The following is a 12,631-nucleotide window of genomic DNA, read 5'->3' as shown; positions in this document are numbered from 1 at the left end:
AAAGGAAGAAAACTAGAATTATAATGGCTGCACCTGGGGCATATGGAAGCTCCCAGGTCAGGGACTGAATCTGAACTACAGCTGCAACCTACACCACACCTATGGCAACCCTGGATCCTTTAACCCATAGCACCGGGACCAGGGATCAAACCAATGCCTCTGCAGTGACCCAAGCTGCTGCAGTTCAGCTGGACTCTTAACCCACTGCTCCACAGCAGGAACTACCATTTTTTCCTTTTGAGGAACTGTTTCTATGTAGCTGGTTTTGTCTGACGTCCTAATTATTTCCTTTTATGATTATATGCATATTTGTGTGTTATACATTCCTAAATAAAATTTTATAGAAATAAAAAAAAGAAAACTAGAATTAATCCTGGGATGTTGAGTTGAAATCAAAAGCATGGGTGTGAACTTGGGGTTTTCAATATATAGAATAGATATAGAAATAACTGTATATATTTATGTATGTATATACATTTAGTTTTCTATTGCTGTGTAATAAATTATCCCATACTTAAGTGTCTTAAAATAATAGGTCTTATTTATTAGCTCATAATTTCTGTGCATCAAGAATCCAAAAGCAACTTAGCTGAGGGCTTCTGCTTCAAGATCTCACACGGCTGCCAGGGTTGTGTCACATGGGAAGACTCCATCAGAGGAAGACCTATTTCCAAGTTCATTTATGTCGCTGTTGGATGGATTCACTTCCTTGCTGGAAGATGATGGGAAATGCCCTCCATGGGCCTCTCAATCCGGGCAGCTCACAACATGGCAGTGGGCTTCCCTCAAAGTGAGAGAGAGAGAGAATGCCCAAGATAAAAGTCACAGTCTTTTTGTTTTAATGTAAACTTGAACTTGGACTTTTGCCCCATTGCTATAAATGAGTCACTAAGTCCAGTCTAAGATTGAAAGGAGGGGATTACACGAGAACTTGAATACCCAGGGGCAGTCTTGGGGCTGTCTACCACAGAGAGATTGACGGTCTATAGACAGATCTATTGATAAGGATAGATTTCTCAACTCTGTACCCTGTAATCCTAATAGCAACAAACACCCTTAGTATCTAGATCTTTGTTTTTAAGTGTCTTTTCCTACTAAAAGGAGCTAGGGATTTTTGAAGAAATGGTGGATTCCAGGACTAGGGCAGGAAAGTTACAAGAAGGTCTGGAACATCTTGTGCCAGAAAGTAAGGAAGGGCTCAGAGAATGATGGGTACAGGTCCAAAAGACATAGAAACAGATCTTGGATAATTTTTACCATTGAATAAACTAGAAACCCAGGAGGCCACACTGATACAAATAAATGAATAAATATATAAATGAAGAAAAGAGAAAAACCTTTCCTTAAGAGTAGAATCTCATCTAATTTTTATTAGAAGGGATGGTGAAATTCCAAAATGACCATCTGACAATTATCACAAGTGACTCAGCACTTGTGATAAACATCACTATATGTTATAACAGTGGATGAGGTACTGGTTAGCTACATAATCTCAAAGTACTTCCCCCATAAACTACTTACTGATAACAATGAAAAGACAAGTCACCTGACAGTGGAGGATACTCCCTTAAGTCAGTGATCAACATCGAATGGAAATCATGTGACCCCTGAAAGGATACAACGAAGAGACAGCATGTGATATTCTTGTTCAAAGTATGGAACATGAGGAAACATCAGACAAACCAAACTAAGAGACTCTCAACAAAGCAGCTGGCCTGTAGCTTTAAAAGTGTCGAGGTCAAGAGAGTCAAGAAAAGACAGAAGAACTGGTCCATCAAGATTGAAGGAGTCTACTGAGAAATGACAGCTCAATGCAGTATGTGATCATGGATCGAATCCACTTACTTACTGATATTGAAACAATTGGCAAAACTTGAACAGTATCTGTGGATCGGATGGTAATAATGTATTGATATTATTTTCCTGATTCCAAGGGGGTATCTATACTTCCCACCTCATGGTGTGATTGTGAGACGAATGTGTGAATTTAAAGTGTTCAGCATGGTACTTGGCCGAGAGCTGAATGCCCAGTAAATGATTACTGTTACTGTTCTAATTATAGTATTTTCAAAGATCCAGCTCTTGAATTTCTCAAATCAATAGTTTTATTATTTTTAATTTATCATCTTCCAATTCTTCTGCTAGCATTTCACAGATTCACTTTTTTGCTTTGTTATTTGCCTTTTGAATTGCATACTTTGTCCAATAAATTTCTTTCTTCTGTTTAATGAGAAAAATATAAAACTATATGTATTTTGTTCTTTAGAGCCTTGTATTTCTTCTCTGCTATAGCTCTTCATTGTCTGAAACAATCATTAATTGTAGTTTTGATTTCCTCTTTGACTCTATGGCCATGAAAATATGTTTCACCCCCTCCAGCATCGCTTTATTGTATTTGTTTCTTTGGTTTTCCTTTGGCTATTAGGTTCTAGTTTTGTAGCATTGTGATTTGAGTTTGTGTATTGTAGGATTTCTTCTTTTGAGATTTTAATATGATTTTCCTTGTGGCCTATGATCAAATTTGTAACTATTCGTTAGCCATTTGAAATGAATATGTGTTTTCTAATCTAGGAAATATTTTGATATAGATCTATTAAGTAAAACTTTCAATAATAATTTTTAACTCTTCTATATTCTTGTTAAATTTCTGTCTACCTGATCTTGCAGAAATGGTGAGGCATATTAAAACTTCTATTACGATTGTGTTTTTTTCCCCCTGTTTTGCCTTAATTTTAAACTTTTTGGTCTTGTACATTTGATGTTATATTCAATACACATGGATCCATATTCTTTTTTTTAATCTTTTTTTTTTGGACTTTTTTTAGGGCCGTACTTGTGGCATATGGATGTTCCCAAGCTAGGGGTTGAATCGGAGCTACAGCTGTTGGCTTATACCACAGCCACAGCAACACAGCATCCGAACCACCTCTGCAACTTACACCACACAGGATCCTTAACCCACTGATGGAGGCCAGGGATCGAACCCACATCCTCATGGGTCCTGGTCAGGTTCTTTAACCACTGAGCCATAAAGGGAACTTCCAGATTCATGTTCTTTTTTTGGTCTTTTAGGGCTGCACCCACGGCATATGGAGGTTCCCAGGCTAGGGGTCAAATTGGAGCTATAGCTGATGGCCTACACCACAGCCATAGCAGTGACAGACAGATTCAAGTCGTGTCTGCAACCTACACCACAGCTCATGGCAACACCCGATCCTAAACCCACTGAGCGAGGCCAGGCAATGAACTTGCGTCCTCATGGATGCTAGTCAGATTCATTTCCACTGAGCCACAACAGGAACTCCAGATTCATGTTCTTATATTCTCATTTGGTTTGTGCAATTTACTAATATAGGATAATAACCCTTTCCACCACTTCAGTGCTTTTTTTTCCCCTACTGTGAATTCCACATTGTCTGATATGAATATTACTTTCTTTTTGCTTGTCCTTGGGTAGCAGACACCTAGTAGATTGTCCACCCTTTTCCTGGAGAGTGTTCCACTTTACATGGAGTACTGTAAAATCTTGCTCCAGGCTGTACTTATTTATTTATTTTTTTTGCTCTGGATGGGCTCTGACCCATGCTGGGCCAATCAGAATCCTCCCCGTGTGTTAGAAACTGGAACTAAGGATTTTCACTCAATGTTGCCATTCTCTGGATTCAAGGAGACTTGCTGCCCTTGGCATGACCATCTTCCTACAGGTACACTGGAAAACAGAGGTCAAGGATTATTGCAAATGGGAAAAACAAAGTGGACCCCGTGATAAGAGACAGGGAGAGTCCCCAGCGAGAAGTTCCCAGTGTCTTTTAGTCCTGAGGCTTTGGAGTCAGGATATTTGATCATTTATCTCATATAATAATCTGCTCTTCCTGCTTCCTTATATTTTTCTCTTTGATTTTTCCATTTGCTTAAGTTGGCTTTGCAATTTCTTTATATTTCAAAATTAGGAAAGTACACTTTCTATGTTTAGTCTTCTTCTGGTTTCTTTAATCACACACACACACCCCACACCATATATAGTATATTTTTACCAACCTCAAAAAGACCATAGTATGTATTTATTTGTGTAAGATGATTTCATGCTTTTTAAATTTCCTCCTACTTCTACCTCCCATTTTCTTGATATATGGCATTTTAGATTAAGATTATTATTATCAATTTATTTCTTATACATATGTAACTTTTATTATTTGCACATTTCTATTATTTTTGAAATCATGTTAATATTAATTTTCAATACATTAACCTCTAAATTTTACTAATTTTTCTGTTTGTTTCTTGCTCAGTTGCACCATTATATTGAGTGAATTTTTCTGGATAGGTGAGTGTGTGATATACATTTAAATGCTTAAATGTTTGATAAACATTCTCCTAATTAAGCTCACAAATGAATCATAATTTTCTTGTCTTAGAATGCAGGCTTCTCCCTTGCCTTGGAACTTTGTAGACATTATTATATTTATCATATTTCCTTGTCTTTAGCTTTATAGAGGAGAAGTCTGATTCCAGTTCAATCCACTTCACCCTGACATGTACACTTTTTTTCCTCTCACATACTTAAAGGATTTTGAACTTTGTCCCTGACATCTAAAATTTCACCAGGAGGAGTTCCCATGGTGGCTCAGCAGAAATGAATCTGACCAGCATCCATGAGGACGCAGGTTTGATCCCCAGCCTCACTCAGTGGGTTAAGGATCTGGCATTGCTGTGAGCTGTGGTGTAGGTTACAGACGAGGCTCAGATCCTTCATTTCTGTGGCTGTGGTGGAGGCCAGTGGCTACAGCTCCCATTCGGCTCCTAGCCTGGGAACCTCCATGTGCCGTGGGTGTGGCCCTAAAAAAAAAAAAAAAAAATTCACCAGGAGACGATAAAGTAGGGTTCCTCTTTTATTACTAATGCTTGGTCCCCCATGGAACCTTTTGTTCCTAAGATTGAAAATATTCATCTCTCACATGTCCCACTTGATCTACCTTCTCCGCTTTCTCTTTCTGGAATAGTGATAAGGAAAAAGACAAAAAAAAAAAAAAAAAAGAAAAAGAAATTGGTTTCAAATTTAAGTTTTATTGTTATTCAGGTATGGTAAGGCAGACAGATCAGGAGATAATTGCCATTGAAAGGGTGATGTGTTACTCAGAGTTCCCAAGAGGAGGGAGCATGCCGCACCAGCAGAACCACATGGGGAAGCACCAAGGCCAGTCAGGAGGCAAATGGGGTGAGGGGAAAGCATGGGAAAGAGACTTTTCGTAGCTTCTGAAAGAATGGGCAAAGCTGAATAAGAAGGCTGAGGATTGGCTAGTTTGGATAATTTGAACAGGCTCTGAGGCATAAGGGGTGTCTCTAGTCGGTCATCAGCTACGGGGTGATTAGGGCAGGTGGAAAAATGAAGTAGATAGAATGTAGGCTCTGGATTAGTTGGACTGCATATGAAATGTGTCTGCAGGTGCATCCTGTACTGTTTCTAGGAATTGTGTGTATCTGGGGTCAGCAAGGTCCAGGTATCAAAGCAACAGAGATACAGAAAATTAAAAGACACGATTAATACAGAAGTAGCTACTGAAAGCCCCCAAATAACTCTATTGTATCTCTAGTTATGTTTGCTTCATGGCAACATTTTAATATTGAAACAATATTACCAATATTATAACATATTGTAACATGTTTTTCAAACTTATTAGAGGTTTTTTTTTTTTTTTTTTTTTTTTTTTTTTTTCCCAAACAACCACTTTCAATTTCATTGGTCCTTTCAATTTCTTTGCTATTTATTTCATTTTATTGTTTTTGGCTTTTATGTTTACAATTCTATTTTTCTTCCTTTTGGTTTGTACCATTATCCTATTTTCAACTTTTTCTTTCTTTCTTTTTTCTTTTTTTTGTTGGTCTTTTTTCTTTTTAGGGCCGTATCTGCAGCATGTAGACGTTCCCAGGCTAGGGGTTCGAATCGGAGCTGTAGCTGCTGGCCTATGCCATAGCCATAGCATCTTGGGATCTGAGCTGTGTCTGCGACCTACACCACAGCTCATGGCAACGCTGGCTCCTTAACCCACTGAGCAAGGCCAGGGATCAAACCTGCATCCTCATGGTTGCTACTCAGGTTCATTAGCCACTGAGCCACAACGGGAACTCCAATTTTCGACTTTCTTTTTTCTTTTTTTTTCTTTTTGCCTTTTCTAGGGCCGCTCCTGTGGCATATGGAGATTCCCAGGCTAGGGGTCTAATCCTAGCTGTAGCCACCTGCCTGTGCCACAGCCACAGCAATGCTAGATCCTTAACCTACTGAGCAAGGCCAGGGATGGAACTCGAAAACTCATGGTTCCTAGTGGGATTCATTAACCACTGAGCCACGAAGGGAACTCCATAATTTTCAACTTCTTGATGTGATTTCCTCAGTCTCTTTCTTTAAAATCTTCCTTGATTTCTGAAAAATTGATCTAGACATTTCTTTCTAGGGACAGCTTCACACATTTTGTTATGCTGTGCTCTCATTATTGTTAACATTTAAATTTTTTATTTTGATTTCCTCTTTAACCTATAACTTATTTGGCAATAGGACAGTTTGGCTTGTTTGTTTCTGAATATATGGGCTTTGGGGGTGCCCTCTCTTAATGGTTTGAGTTTTATGTGGCAGTTAGAACATGTGGTCTCTATCATATTGAATCTTTGGAATTTAGTGAGACCAGCTTTGACATGCAGTCCATATCGAATATCACAAATGACCCAAGTATACTTGAAAGATATGTGTGTTTTCTATTTATTGGGTGCAAAGTACTACATGGCTCTATTCTATCAAATCTTCTATAATTTTATCATTCAGCTATTTTATAGCCTTGGCAACTTTTGACTGCATGATCTATCCATTTCTGAGAAAGTAGCCTATTCTGATTGTGGATTTGTCAACTTCTTTCAATACCATGAGTTACCTATTTTGAGTCTGTGTTACTTGTAAACAGGCATTATAGTTATAGTGCTTCAGTGGATAAATCTTTTTAAGACTAGGAAATGTTATTTTTCCTTTCCATAAAATTAATGTTTTCTTCTTTTAGTTAATATTTCACCAGCCCCCTCAGATAGCATTTTATGTGTGTATATTTTGCAGATTGTCATTTCTAACCCTTCTGTCGCAATTTTAGATGTTTCTTTCATGATTGGCATATATATGAATGAAAGAGAACAAACTATGAAATTAATAAAGACAAAATTTAACTCATTTAGGTATCAATATGTTTAAAATTACTTTTAAAAGTAATTTTTGTTTCTATTTACCATGATTTGTCCTTGCGTCTTTCCTTCCTCTCCATTCCTACTCTCTGATGAATCAATTTTTTCCTTATTTTTTCCCTACATATTTGAAAATTACACTCTCTACTTCCATTCTTTCAGTGAATAATCCTCTTTGGGAGTTCATATGTCATGGTGGTGTTCTCCCAATGCCCTTCCCTATGGGGGGGCTTTGTGCTTACCTTAGCCCCAGTTCTGAACCATGGGCTTCAGAGTTGTGAACAAGATGTTATGTGAACAACTTTGTCTAGAGGTCATGCAGTTCCAGCAGTTTCGAACTTCAAACCTATATAGGCAACAGGGTGGGGATGCAGTTTTGTTCTTGGGTTGCATCTCTATTTCTGGCTTTGGATAAACAGTGTGTTTCCAGACATCTGCGCAAGAGTGAGCAGAGGCAATCGGCCTCCCCTGGTGGATGGGCTGCATGTGCCTGGCTCCCGGGTTTCAGGGAGGAGCCCATTCCTTGGATCACAACACTTTCCCACTGACTCATCCCTATTCCCAGTTTTTTTTTTTTAATTTTTAAAATTTTAATGATTTTTATTTTTTCCATTATAGTTGACTTACAGTGTTCTGTCAATGCCTACTGTACAGCAAAGTGACCCAGTCATTCATATATATATATATATATATATATATATATATATACACACACACACACACACACACACATATGTACACACTCTTTTTCTCACACCATCCTCCATCATGTTCCATCACTCGTGACTAGATATAGTTCCCTGTGCTATACAGCAGGATCTCATTGCTTATCCACTCCAAATGCAACAGTTTGCCTCTATTAACCCCAAACTCCCTGTCCATCCCACTCCCTCCCCCTGCCTCTTGGCAACCACAAGTCTGCCCTGTTCCCAGTTCTTAACAGCAGTTCAGCTCCTGTTCACCATTTCAGTTTCCTTCTCTTATCATTTATCTGTGAATTTCTTCCTTTCTTAATTCTCTTTAACATAGTTTTATACACACACACACACACACACACGTGTGTATATATTAGAATATATATCCTATAGAATATATTAGAATATATATATTCAAATATATCTGTTTAGAGTATATATATTTTAAATTAACAAATCTGTCATTCCTATACATTGAGATGGAGGTGGGAAGTTTAGCACCTTGATCTGAAAGTCCCATATCAATTATTCATATGTAAATTCCACTGAGTGACTAAGCTAAATGAGCTAGCTGACAGTGTTTAAAGCATCTTAGGGTAAAGTGCCCCTCTGGGCAACTGTCATCCAAGAAGCAGGGGCCTGATCCCTTCAAGCAGCTGTAAAGGCCCCTTTTCTTTGGTTTATACTGTGCCTTCTCTGATCTCCCTGGGCTCTTCACGGGCCCTGGCCCTGGTCCCTACTGCCCCTGCTCCCATCCTCACTGGCCTGGACAATGAAGCCCCACAACTTCTCCTGCGATGCCCATAAGCAACTTGAGGGTCAAGGAAGGCAATACAACAATGCAATAGCAGAAACAAAAACATGCTGACAGAGATGGATGGGGTAAAGCTAAGACAGAGGTTTCCTCAGGGCTGGTTTCTGAACTGTTTGAACACTGAACAGCTGTGTTCAGATGTTTGCCCGAGGTAGTCGGGGTAGGCTCTGGAGCTGCTGTCTGGGAGGGCTCTGGCCCTGGAGCCTCCTCCCCGGCTGGGGGGCCCTGGCACAGGGTGGCCGGTTCGCGGGTGCTGCCGCTGAGCGGGCCACTGTGTGGTCCTGCCAGGCCCCTTGCTCGGCTCCCCAGCACTTCTTCCTGCCTTTTTGAGTGGAGCAAACTCCCTGCCTGATGAGGCTGACAGAAGCCTCTCCACTTCTCACCCCCTCGGTATAGCCGCTAATGCTAAATATCATTTATTAAGCACTGATGAGTGCTTCATATCAGGCGGACCCTGTGCTAAGGGTGGTGTCATCTTTCAGCTGGTTAGACTCTTACATGCGTGCCATCATGAGGCGGGGACCAATATTATCAGCATTTTACACTGTTTTGCTTAAAACTGAGGCTTACAGAATTGAAGCCCGTGCTCTTGAAAACTGGGCTGTTTCCTCTGTTCTCTTCTGCTGACCCATATTATAGGAGTCAGATGCCGTGACAGTATTTGCTTCCAGGGTAACTCCCAAGGTAGCTTCCTTCCTTCCGTCCTTCCTTCCGTCTTTCTGTCCTTCCTCCCTCCCTCCCTTTCTTCCTTCCTTTCTCTTTCTAGGGCTGTACCCTTGACATATGGAGGTTCCCAGCCTAAGGGTCGAATCGGAGCTGCATCTGCTGGCCTACACCACAGCCACAGCAATGCCAGATCTGAGCCTCGTTTGCAACCTACAGCTCATGGCAATACAGCATCCTTATCCAGAAGGGGCTTTTTTCTAGTCTGACCCTTTGCCCGCCAGCTGTCTGTTGGAAATGTGGAATGGGGTCCCTCTGTTGATGCTGAAGGAGATGGGATTATCCAAGAGAAGAGTAGAGCCCACACCCCTTCACAGGGTCTGACTCGCTCCCAGGAGACAACTCCCAGCAGCCTGCAGCCCAGGCCTGCCGTGGCAGTTAAAGTTTCAGAGCCCAGGCACATGGTGGGCCCTGCCCACTGTGCTTAGGGCTTCCCTGGAGGGGGGGAAGTCTGCACTCAGGCAATGGGGCACCAGTGCCCAGGGCCTATCTGCCAAGGTGCGCCTTAGGCACTGATGCTCACCTGCCACTGTGAGAGGCCCTGCTGGCGCTTGGCCTGGGACAAGCCGACTCCACTCGCAGCCAAACTCTGGCTCCTCTTGCATGAGGCCTGGGCAGCTTGGATCTGGGCTGTGGGAAATAAAACTTCTGAGGCGTTCCCACTGTGGCTCAGCAGAAATCAATCTGACTAGCATCCATGAGGGCGCAGGTTTGCTCAGTGTGTAAAGGATCCGGTGATGCCATGAGCTGCGGTGTAGGACACAGACGCGGTCCAGATTTGGCGTTGCAGTGGCTGTGGTGTAGGTCAGCAGCTACAGCTCCAATTCAACCCCTATCCTGGGAACCTCCATATGCTGCAGGTGTGACCCTAAAAAGACAAAAACAAACAAACAAACAAAAAGACTTATGAGCCCTAGCCCCCATAACCTCAGGGTGATGCTGCTGTAGTCTGGAAGCTCTGTGGGTCAGGGCTGCTGGAGCCCTTGTCTTCCCTAAGGCTCGTTTCCCCAGGGCCTTGGCATCTCTGAAGCACAGTGGTGTGGCTGATGGATATTTGCCTCACCCTTTCCCCTTGCTGACACTGCTGTGGCCATCAGGAAGGATGACTTGCTTCCTGCTCCCAGAAAGTGAAGAGTATCAGTCAGGATGAGATAAGGTACGCTGTAGTAACAAACCTCAGATCTCAGTGGTTTAAAGCAATGAAAGTTTGGGGTTCCTGTCTTGGCACAGTGGTTAACCAATCTGACTAGAAACCATGAGGTTGCAGGTTTGATCCCTGGCCTTGCTCAGTGGGTTAAGGATCAGGCATTGCTGTGAGCTGTGGTGTAGGTCACAGACATGGCTCGGATCCAGCGTTTGCTGTGGCTCTGGCTTAGGCCGGTGGCTACAGCTCCGATTTGACCCCTAGTCTGGGAACCTCCATATGCTGTGAGTGCAGCCATAGAAAAGACAAAAAAAAAAAAAAAAAAAAAAAAAGCTATGAAAATTTATCTCTCACTCATGCTCCAGTGTCCATTGTTAGCTGGATGTGTGACCACATCTCCCTAATGTGGGATCCAGGCTGACGGAATGGCCTCTTTAGAACAGTGCTATTTGCTGTGACAAAGGGCAAGGGGGCTTCCTATGGACAATGAAATGCTCTGGCCTGGAAATGCCACACAGTGCACAGTCCAACAACCACAAGGAGACTGGGAAGTGTGTTCAGAAAGCAGAAGGATGCAAGTGAAAAACCATAGGATTTGCATGGTGACAAGGCAAGGACACATTTCTGGAAGAGTGAGGAGCTAGTGTTTCACACATCGGTAGGCACCTGGGGAGACAGATTTCCCCAATTGCCAAGCTAGATGGTTCTGGTTTTAGTTTGAATGCTGCCATGAGCTAGATGTGTGACTTTGGACAAAGTGCTTAGCTCATCTAAGCCTCATTTTCCCCATCTATAAAATGGGGTGGTACCATTCAAGATGTCACAACCAGTAAGTTCTAGGGCTGTGATTCACCCGGGTCTGGGTCCATGGCCAGTTCTTCTTTCAAAATCCAGAGTCTTCACTGGTTAAAAATAAACAAACAAACGAACAAAAAGTCCAGGTGGCTAAATAAGACAAGATGGCAGTGTAACCTCTCCTTGTCCTAATCGCCATTCTTGTCGCCCTTGTCCCTCTTGCCCCAGATATCTCCCCAATAGTGCCAGGTACTCTGGAGCCTCCCTCCAATCCCAGTTCCAGTCTGGCTGGAAGGTAGTGCTTGTTCTCAGCTCCTTGAGAGTCATTGGCTAAAGACTGATGGTGGATCCGCTTCAGACCCATTCAGCCCAGGTTCTCACCTTCCCCCTGCCTCTCACCGCACATCGAGTGACTGCAATCCCATGGGATGCCCTGAACCCCAGGCTCCCTTAGTGCTGGATGCACTCGGGAGGGTTCTGGGGAGTCCCCTCTGCAGAAAGGAGGGAAAGGTTATAGAATCACTCTAAACAAGGCAAAACAAAGCCATTTATCTTGGGGCATTAGTCACTGAGCTGCTGACGCAGGAAAACATGCTGTACTCTTGGCAATTGCCATTTACATTAAAACAGCATGATTTGTGGACTTGGAGGCCTGAGACCCTTCCAGATTCCCCCACCCATTTCTGTCTGTCCCTACAAGTGCCAGAGGCTGGGGCTGTAGCTCTTTCTTGGGAGAGAGGGGCTGGCTCTGGTCTTGGGCATAACAGGTGCCCAAAGTCCCGGCCCCATTCCCTTCCACATGCACATTGGCTGTGGACTGCAGGAGGTGCTTTGGCCTCCCGGAGCCACACTCACTGGGTTCAGTGTCAACATCACGTTGTGTGTTTCTTGGCTATGACTGTTTACTGTTTGGAAGGAAGGGCTTTTAATCCCAAAATCTCCCGACATTCCAAAGGAAGATGAAACCACCAACAACACATACCCAATGAAACATACACAATCAAATATCCCATAGATGGATGAAAGTTGCACTGTTGAGAGCTAAAGCTCTCTCATTCCAGCCTTGGTAATACAGAAAAATAAATCAGGAGAAGGGAAGTTGGGAGAAGCTAAGGGCCCATGATTTTCTCCCAGAGTCTTGCTTTTCAAGGTGACTTGTTATTTGCTTTGAAGTAAATCTCAGGTGACTGTCTTGCCCACATTAGGTTCAGGACAGGTGCCTCTCCAGCCCTGGGTCCATCC

The sequence above is a fragment of the Sus scrofa genome, chromosome 3, assembly GCF_054392235.1.
Source record: "Sus scrofa isolate SSC_HxYL_T2T_F1_AM1 chromosome 3, Sscrofa_HxYL_maternal_Yorkshire_Landrace_v2.0, whole genome shotgun sequence".
Taxonomy (NCBI): Eukaryota; Metazoa; Chordata; class Mammalia; order Artiodactyla; family Suidae; genus Sus; species Sus scrofa.
Note: the sequence above shows the minus strand (reverse complement) of the source record.